Genomic DNA, 10,675 nt, shown 5'->3' with positions numbered 1-10,675 from the left:
AAAACTGACTCGATTTAGGTCAGGAATATACAGTAGCTCTTCAGTCACAAAGCCCTATTTCAAGCTCAGGTGGTTTCGGAACCAGATGGTGCAGTGCTATTTAGCAGATATGCAACGTACGGCCCCCAGATGTCCGGGGGGCGAGCATGTAAAGGAAGGCTTCTTATAAATTCACTCTCTACATCCTGACAATATGTTGTGTCTTTCCTCCAGTCTTCGATTTTTGGTAGTGGGCCGCAGCTCCATGCCATGGAGATTCGCCTTCGGGCCAGGACCAGTAGAAGTGCTGCTAGTTTACGGGACGCGGGTTGTAGGTGACTAGTGAGGCCGAGAAGGGCCGCTAATGGCAGCTGGGTCACCTGTACCCCTATGCTGCCTGCAATTATTTGTAAAACTGAAACCCAGAAGCGTTGAATTCCCAGACAATCCCATGCTAGGTGAAAGAAATCTGCGTGTGGCCCGCACACCTGTCGCATTGGGTCGAAGCTTCTGGATGATGCTGGTGCTTCTTAACCGGGTGTAGTATGTTTGGTGAACAAAGTTGAAGTGTATTAGTTTAAAGCGTGTATTTATTGAGACTTTTTGAGTTTGGCGCAGGATATAAGACCAGTCTTCTGCGTTTATTGATTTCTGAATGGCGATTCCCATTTTTGCTGTGTTTTAGGATTAGGTGTCCCGGTGTCTGCCACGAGGGATTTGTAAAGCAGCGAAACCAGCTTCCCCTCTCCCTGCGCCTGGATGGTGTTGTGTAACAGATCCCATGTAGGGGGTTGTTTTGGAAATGAGGGAAACAATTTGTGTAGGGTATGGCGTAGTCTAAAGTAAAGGAAGATGTCCAGGGAGGTGTTCCCACCCCTGTCTTTGGCCATTTGTGGGGTGAGGAAGGTGCCTTCCGGGAAGAGGTCCCCAAAGGAGTGGACATTTATCTTATCGGCCCAAATTAAGAAAACTTTTTCATTCGTGAGTGGGATGCCCGGGTTTGTATCTTATTGGCAATAGGGGGGAATATCTTACGGTCACGCCGTATTTGACAGCCATCTTTTTCCAGATTGCATATGTGGACAGGACCGTGTTCAGCGAGTTATGCGGGACTGGGATTTGACTCATAATAACGGCACTGAGCAAGTCCGGTGAGGCTAGGGCTCGTTCCACCTGCACATGTGGGCGAACGAAATGGGACATATACCAGTAGCTCAGAAAATGAGCCTGGGCTGCCCAATAGTATTTTTCTATGACTGGCAGTGCTAGACCACCCCTTGACGTTGGAAGAACTAGGGTGTTATACGCGACACGCGCAGGTTTACCTGCCCATAGAAGTTCCAGAACTGCAGACTTGACTTTCAGGAGAAAGGCTTTGGGGAGTAGAAGCGGAATATTAGAGAACAAATTCAGAAGCTTAGGGAGTATGACGATTTTCGTCAAGGAGGTTCTGCCCCACAACGTTAGCGGAAGCGTCTTCCACCTGTGTATCCGGTCTTGGATGGCGTTCAGCGCGGACACATAGTTATCTCTATATATCTCGTGGTGGTTACGTGACATATATATCCCCAAGTAGCGCACCCTTGAGTTTTCCCATTTGAAACCGTGATCATCCACAAATTCAACTGTATTAGGGGTCAGGGGAAAAACTACAGATTTGGAGTGGTTAATCTTAAGGCCCGACATTTGATCAAACCTTATCACTTCACGCATTACTGGGTTGAGGTTCTCTTGGGGGTTGCCGATAAACAGTATCACGTTGTCGGCGTAAAGGGAGACAATCAGTTTGTGAGGACCTAGTTTAAGACCCCTATGTATTTGGAATTCCCGTAGTCTCGACGCCAAGGGTTCCATGATGAGGGCAAAGATCAGGGCAGAGAGTGGACATCCCTGTCTTGTTCCACGCTCTAGTGCTATGCTCGAGGACCTAGTGTTACCCAGAGTGATGTAAGACCGGGGGTCGTTATACAACAGAGATACTAACTTAATAAAGAAATTGCCAAAGCCCATTTGTGTGAGCGTTGCTAGCATGAAAGGCCATTCCACAGAGTCAAACGCTTTCTCAGCGTCATGAAGCACTGCTATTGCCTGCTGTGTCGGGTCCAGGGCCTCGATAACACCGAACAGCCGTCTTATGCCGAAGGTAGTGCTGCGTCCCGGAATGAATCGGCTTGGTCCCCAATTACTAGAGCCGGCATAAGAGGGAGAAGCCGTGATGCGAGAATTTTTGCAAGAATTTTATTGTCCAGGTTGATCAAAGAAATCGGCCTGTATGAAGCACATTCATCTGCGGGCTTGCCGGTTTTGTGCAGCACTATTATATTAGCTTCACGCAGCGTGGGGGAAGGCTACCTCGCTCAATAGATTCCTCATAGACGTGGAGCAGGAGAGGCGCCAGGATAGCCGCATGTGCCTTATAGAACTCTCCAGTGAGCCCGTCTGGTCCCGGCACTTTGGAGCTTGGGAGGGATTTTATTGCGTCCAATAATTCTTCCTCGGTTATCGGTGCGTTCAGTGGTTCTCGTGGGACTGCCTCCACCCAGTACAACTCGGTGTCGTCGAGATACTCTTGTAGCGATTTCGAGCTCGAGTTACCCCTGGAACTGTACAGGTTCTGATAGAAGTCCCGGAATGTATTGGCGATGTCCTCTTCCGTGTATACCAGCTGCCCATGTGCGTCTTTAATGCATTCCACACGGGTTGGGGTTTTGTCTATTGAGAGCAGCCGGGCCAGTAGTGCACCAGGTTTCTGTCCTTCTCCGTATTGACGGATTTGATGGCCGCGGCTGAGGAATTTTAGTTCCCTTTCGGCTGTTTCCCTGTACTTCAGGAGTTCTTTTTTCAATTCTGCTTGGATTTGAGGGTTTGGTGCTGTGGAGGCTCTCAACTCTATCGCCTTTAGACGACATTCGCTGTCAGACAGCTCTCTACGGATTAGCTTTAACATTCCGTTTTCTTTGGCTAGGCATATTCCTCGAACTAAGCACTTCAGCGCTTCCCATATGGTGCTGGACGAATTGACAGATCCTTGATTAATCTCTATGAAGGCTATCATTTCTTGACGTAGTTCAGCTGCGAAGACAGCATCCAAAAGTGAGCCCGGCTTGAATCTCCAGCTTAGTCCTGGAACTGTTGTGCCTGCTAGGGAGGCCTCAAGCGTGACCATCGAGTGGTCGGAGAGAGTGCGTGGTAGGATTTGACTCGTTCCCCATGAGAACGGACAGTGGGTGGATGCCATGATATAATCAATCCGGGAGCTGGTGTTGTGGACGGGTGAGTAAAATGTGAAGTCTGTCGCATTGCGGTTATGATGCCTCCATGTGTCCGATAGATCAAACGCTTGACATATCTCTCGAACTTGCATGCTGGCTTTGGACGGGTTCCCAGTTGTGTTGTAGGATTTATCGAGTTTGGGGTCAATTGGCATATTGAGGTCAGCTCCCCATACAATGGTTGCTGTATTGATCTTTCCAAGTTGGGACATCACCCAGTTGAAATTTTCGGGACCATCAGTGTTTGGAGCATAGGAGTTCACAATCACCACTTCCCTCCCTGCGATTATCCCTCTCACCAGTAGGGCCCTTCCCTCAGAGTCTTTCTGTGATTCAATTAGGCTAAAGTTCGTCTTCTGTCAATCAGGATTGCAACCCCTCTGGCATAGGACGAGTATGATGAGAAATATCTATGGCACCCCCAGGATTTGGCCCACTGAAGTTCCGTCGCTGGCAGGAGATGGGTTTCTTCGAGTATGGCAATATTGATTTTGTGTCTGCGGAGATACTGGAAAATGTTCCTATTCTTCGCTGGTTGGTTACCACCACGGATGTTCCAGGTGGCTATTTTAAATGGTGTTACTGTCATCTAGGGTGTCAGGTAGGTTCCTGCTCGACAGGATGTGAGGGTGAGACTCGAATCTCGATCCATGTAGGAGTCCTAAGGGCTTGTCTTCCGAGTGACTTGTGAGTCGCGGTGTTACTGTTGTGGGATGAGAGTGGGGGGAAGCCTGAATGTGGCCGAGCAGATAAAGGTAACTGAAAAACGTCAACTTCCCTCCCTTGTGTGGGCAACCCCCAACACGCCCACGATGTGCCCACCCGCAACCATAAAACTACAGCCATTGCTGTGCTTAGGGCGCTGGTTGCTGAGCTGGAGGCCGCGTGGCCCTGAAATCGTTAAGTATGGGGTTCTGTGGTGAGTAGTATATGTCGTGAGGGTTTTGAAAATGGTTGCTCCGCTGTGCGGTGCCATGGATGGGGGCTTATGTCGGGTTTCTCCTCCTCCGTTCACCCCGTTGTGCATTCGGAACGTTGGCTGCAGGTCTGCATCCGGCCCTGTCCAGGTACTCAGCAGCCTCCTCAGGTGTAGTGAAGAAATGCGCCCTCCCGTCATGCTGGATACGGAGTTTGGCAGGATACAGCATGGGGTAAAGGATGTGGTTATCTTGCAGTCTTCGCTTAATTGACGTGAAGGAGCGCCTCTGTGCTTGTACTGATGATGAGAAATCGGGAAAAATTTGAATAGGGTCACCGTCAAATTGGAGTTTCCCCTTTTCTCTGGCTGCTTTAAGTATTGCATCTCGGTCTTTATAATTGAGTATCCTAGCTATGATCGGATGTGGGTTCGCTCCAGGGATAGGTCTGGACGCAGGAATCCTGTGCGCTCTCTGGACTATAAATAGCGAGAAGAGGACCTCCAATCCGAACAATTCGGTACACATGCGTTCGACGTGGTCTTCCATTTTGGTCTGGATTTGTTGCTCCCGGACCCCGACAATTCTGATGTTGTTTCTATGGGAGCGGCCCTCCAAATCTTCGTTCTTAGCGGAGACGGCTTTCAGTTGGGATTCTAGCACGGAGACCCTGATGGTTAGGGCCGCCGCGCCATCATCGAGGTCCGACACACGTTGCTCCACGTTGTCTAGCCTTTCGGCATGTTGGTCGAGGCGGTGTTGAATACGATCTACTTTGGAAGACAGATTGTCCAGTTTACTCCCCAGGTCACCAATTCCAGCTTTCAGGTCCAGGAGAATCTCCTTAATGTCAAGGCCAAGGGTCGGTTCCTCGGTGAGTTCCGTGTCTTTTGCCGGGGATGCAGGTCTGCCGTTGGGATCCGTCGGCCTGGTGGAGGAGCTGGCCTGAAAGTTCAGTTTTTTCTGCGTCTTGTCTGTCTTCCCCATGGTCTGCACACGTCCACCTGCCCCCTCTTGGCTGTATATGTTGCTCGCTCGCTAGTGTGACGGACCAGAGGCTCTGTGCCGGCGTTGGTGATGGTCTCAGAAGCGTAGTTGGTGGTCTGCTGAGTTTAATGTGTATAGGCAGAGTGCGTCCGGACTGTGGTGAGCTTGGAAGTCTCTTACCGCTAAAATGGCCGGGAGCTGGAGCGTGGAGGGAGCACTGCAGCGCCGTGGGATTGCCAAGGGTATGCTGTTGGGCGTCTAGACGTGGTCCCGGGGGAGCGTTTTTCGAACACTCTGGAATAGGGCACTGATGCAGCCCCCAACCGTCCGACCGGCTGCCCTCCGGTGTAGGTTGATGCTCAAGGCGTCTTGTGCTAATCGGTGTGTGCCTGTTCACAATGGCTGATTCTGTTGCCGTGTGATATTGGTTCCGGAGGCTGGGGGCTGGAGAGTAGAGAAAATGGTGTCTGTCATTTTGGCCCCTCCCCCAGTTCAGCTTTGTGCGGACGTTGCGGCGATCCTGAGGTGTAGGTGTGCGCTGGCGTGCCCCTATGGCCGGGGGGATCTTGCCTGGTCCACCCGCGGGAAAGGGCCGTCAGGTCCCGCAGCACGCTCGGCGGGAGTGTCTGCCGCTCGGAGGGGGTGCGTGTCGGCACCCGCAGGGGTACCGCAGGGGTACTGGTGGATCCTCCCTCAGGCGTTATGACTGGCGCCGGCTCCTACTACTCCTCTGTCAGCTCGTGACACACTGGGCCGGGGGGGTTCCTGAATGCGCTGAGATGCAGGACAGGATAGCGCGTGCCCGGCTGGGCTCCTACCTTCTCCTCCCGCAGGGCCTCACCGCCGAGCGGACCATGAGCCATCGCGGGGATGGAGACCGCTGCGTCTCTACGCGTACAAAGGGTCCACACGTCAACCCGACTCCTCCAGGCGGCCCGCCACCGATAAGTGCTGTGGCCACAGGCCTACGACTGATGCCACGGCGATCCGCACCTCCGGGGCACTCCTCCTCTGTTCGCCTCGGGTAGTTCGATTCGGCGGGCCGCAGCGAGCCACTTAGAACTACGCCGATTTTGGGAGTTTCGGGACCCGAATGGTTCCAAAATATGCAGCTCGGCGTCCGGAATCAGTGCAACGTGCACAGCGATGAAGTTGGGCACCACAGAAGGATGGATGTTGCAGGATTTTTTCAGGGCCACACAGAGCTCCCTAGGAAGCCGCCATCTTGCTCGGCTCGCTAGCGCCCCCTAAAATACATGAATTTCTAAGTGAAGATTTTTTTTTGGCGTCTAATGAATTTACAAGTCCGGCGGTAACCATGCGGGTACTACTGGCGGGTCGCCGCCTGACTCAGCAAACTTGTAATGGGGCAAGAATATATGTTGCTTTTATATCATTTTTTGTTGAGATTTGGAATTGTGTATTTGTATTTGCTTGCTATGAAATATGGTGTAAAGTTTTATGAAGATTTATCAAAAATAATTAAAAAAATATACATTAAAACAGGATCAGAGTAACCACTAACAGCTGCCAGTGCCACTGTAAAGCTTCATATCCATTCGGCTCTTATTGGTTATGTAGGTGCCTCACATATTCAGGAGAGAATCCCGATGGCTCCATATGTTAAAATCCCGGCAAAAATTGCTGTGGTTACAAAATATCGTGGCAGAAATGTCATGGCTTTGCTGCAGCAATCCATGTAAAGGATGCAGGGGACAACCCTGCAACCCCCGGACCCATTATACCATTTAAGGGGAGCAGAGGAAACCCCCACAACCCCCGCTCCTCTTAAATGGTATAATGGGGTACACCTTTACCGGGTCAAACCACAGCATTTTTGCCGCAATTTTTTGTATAGGCGACATGTTTGCCGCGATTTTATCACTGCATACCATCCCGACAATACCATTCCGTGTTTTCAGGTCTATCCGTCGGGTTTTTAGGGAACGCCTCCCTGAATAGAAACATGTTGGAGGGAGAAAAGAATGGTGCTGTAAGTGAGAGAGAAATCAAAAGTGGAAGAGAGAGCAAGAGATAGATAAAGAGAAAAGGGAACAAAACAAGGGAATGGGAATGGATTTGTTCTCGATAGCATAAAAGGTAAAGGACAAATGGGGAGATCGAGTAAGAGAAAAAAGAAAGTGAGAAAGAAAACGTGTAGGCAGTAGTGCTGAGCTGTCAGTTTTGTGCAGCACTCGGCACAGAAAGGAAAGAGATCACTACCAGAAGAGGAACTATGGGGAAAAATGAGACAAAGAAGGGGAGAGTAGAAAAAAGACGCACAAAGTGAAAGAAAATATGCATGCTGACATGCTGTTTATAGGAGTAATTTATGTGATGGACAAATCAGGCATGTTGGAATGAGTAGGTGTAACTAAAGGGATGGCCCTAAGAGTGTCAGAGCTATGGGCTGATAATACTTTGTACAAGAGGGGTTTGCTCTGACGTCTAGAATTCTGGGGTCTACTCGTTGACTGCAGTAGGCCTTACATTATTCTATAATGTCTCATACATACAAAAATCACTTTAGATGTATTCGTGCTCATGAAATTTGAGAAGGCTCAAACAATAAAGAGTAGTAGAAAGTATAGTTTATATTTTATTTTGCTGTCAGTTATTGCTGCATTTTGACGTCATGCATTAGTAACCTCTTTTTTGAGGAAAAGGGTACAGAACATTAAGGATATCAAGTTCTTGGTATTCACAAGTCCTCAATGGGACTAAAATTAGCAGCTAAATTGAAAGTATACAAAGCTTTAATACAATGGTGCTTTGAAATTCATCTGTGACCACCACCTAAAGTGACAAGTAGGGATGTAACGGTATAACGGTATACCGTTAAAGATACCGTCAACCACTTAATTGAACAATAATAACCATCACATTGTTTATACCGGTATACCGTTTATACCGTTAGGTGTGCTTTTCAATCTGATTTGGAAAGGCTGCAGTAAGCAAGTGCTGCACAGTCTTGGTCTTGCACTGTTGGATGTGCCGTCTGCCAAGTAGTTTCAGTTGGAGCAGTTTTTAATTCCATTCCATAAACCACACGTGCCGGACATAAAATCAATATGTTAGAAATAGGAAGAATAAATACAGTGCCAAGAAGTAAAAGGATTTACTTTGGGATGGCGTTTTTGGGGTTTATATATTTATAATGGATAATGTTTGCTAAACATATGACAATGGGGGATTTCCCTGGTTCCATCATTGAATTTACATATAATAAGTCACAATGCTAAATTCACTCACCTATGTGGGTATTCCCTGCTGCCATACCAAAGCGTAACATGTCCGTGAATACTGAAAACCTTTTGGCCTGCAAGTAAACTGAAGGCTGTAACGTAAAGAGAGAGAGAGTGTGTGCGTATGTGTGTGTGTGTGTGTGTGTATGCGCACAAGCGTATGCTACCATCAGCCTCCATTGATCTGTGGCATGCAGGTTATCAAGATGGCAACATGTTCATCTTCACCAGTAGCCAGTAGGGGAGTTAAAAGCCTAAATTACCACGTAAGAAAAGCTATTCAGTTTGTTTTGCCAGTCGCAGCAGGGCCCCCCCCCCTCCTCTCGACACGTGTGTTTGGTGAAAGCAAGGGGTGGCATTTCAGTGGAAAGTATGTTGAAAAGCCCAATTCTGGCCGTGGGTGCCCGATTTTGTTTGTGTTGATAAATCTGACAATTTATGACCTTTTAGAAAATATTTATTAAGATTAGTTAACTCCACCTGCTATACCGCGATAACCATGATATACCGTCATTTGGCAAGAAGGTTATCATACCGTCATAAAACTAATACCGTGACACCCCTAGTGACAAGTGATAGTGCAGGTATTTATTACAGAATAACCAAAATGAAAACACTAAATGGTAGAACAATTGGTTATGTGTAGCCAGGCTTGAGGGTGACCTAACACGTGGTCATGAGTAGGGCAGGATTGAGTAGGGCAGGGTTCTACAACCTTTAGCTCTCCAGATGTTTTGGACTACAATTCCCATGAGCGCTAGCCAGCAAAGTGAATGGTGAAGGATCCTGGTAGTTGTAGTGCATAACATCTAGAGAGTCACAGATTGCAGGCCACTGAAGTTGGGGAATGCCATGCACTGATGCTAGTTGTTTCCTTCCTCTTTGCTGCTGTCCAAAGCCTCACTCAGAATTCTTTTGAAACTGGCATTGTGAATGGGGAAGCGACAACAATTAGAGATGGTGTAAAAATGGGGAGACTAAACTTCTGCAAATAATATATGTACTTTTCTCTTGTGCTGCATGTATACGGTTGTACGCCCCACCGCTTGGCACAGGCACACATGGCCTTAAGAAATGGGGGCACAGGGGGAAAAATCCCCCCACTATTTTTAGCAGGGGGGATACAATATGATTTATCCCCCTATCCCTGGAATCTGGAGCAAGTGAAAAGAAAGGCTGTTTATTTTACCAATTGAGAAGCATGGCCTTCTGTTTAGAATCCTACCATTCTTTTCCCGAGTGCAAGAAATGTAAACAGACCATGCTTTCCTTCATATGGAACCGGCCCATCACTGCGACTCTAAAATGCAGACTGCAAGAATGCTGACTCCCATTACTGCATCCAAGTAAAGCGGAGTTGTGGCGGAGTCTCCCGCTCTCCTTGGTCGCAGTAACGGGAGTCGGCATTCTCGCAGTCTGCATTTTAGAGTCAGTGATGGGCTGGTTCCATAGGAAGGAAAGCATGGTCTGTTTACATTTCTTGCACTTGGGAAAAGGATTACGTTAAGCGGGGGATAGGAAAGAAAAAAAGATTTTAAAAAAGGACGCAAGCGATGTCAGCACCGCCCCAAGTAAGTGGAAGGGCCTCACACTGCAAGGGTACAGGACAGTCGACGGCGCACACAGAAGTGCGCTGCAGTACAGTTAAGTGGTACGAGTATTGTGTGGCATGTGGGTAAAAGTGATCTATGTGATCACTGCGCCATGCCGAAATTGACGTCGACATTTGCGTTGGCGCAGTTATGTGCGGTGCAGTGATCACATAGATTCCTTCCTATGGATTGCTCATTAAGGTCACTGTTCTGTGGAGTAGGGGGTGAGTGGGTGCACATCTGGATACTGCCGCACCCTCTCCCACCTTCCTGTCAGAGGCTGAAGGGCAAATCCGAGAAATGAAAGGCATTCTTCAGAACATCTTTTCAAAGATAGTGAAACGATTTTAATGTTAAGCCTACAAAGTCACTAAGTAATATTTTCATTGTATGATTCAGAATTTGAAAGATATTGACTGTAATTTTTTAATGTATTAAAAGCAAATAAAACCATTTAACCCCTCCTCGCCCCTACCACATCCACTGATTTGTGACAAAAGCACAGGCGGGGCATCTTTGGAGTGGCAAATGATTTCAGATTGGCCTGCCCCCATTTAGTGATTGCTCTCATGTTAAACCCATGCTGGTTATTTTATGTATGTGATTGGCTGGAGAGGAGACCTGTGGTTTGTACCAGTAGGATACAAAGATTTAGCACTTTAAGAAAGAGGGTGCCTAATTAG

This window comes from Ambystoma mexicanum, chromosome 2p, assembly GCF_040938575.1.
Source record: "Ambystoma mexicanum isolate Mex_15411 chromosome 2p, UKY_AmexF1_1, whole genome shotgun sequence".
NCBI classification, from domain to species: Eukaryota; Metazoa; Chordata; class Amphibia; order Caudata; family Ambystomatidae; genus Ambystoma; species Ambystoma mexicanum.
Note: the sequence above shows the minus strand (reverse complement) of the source record.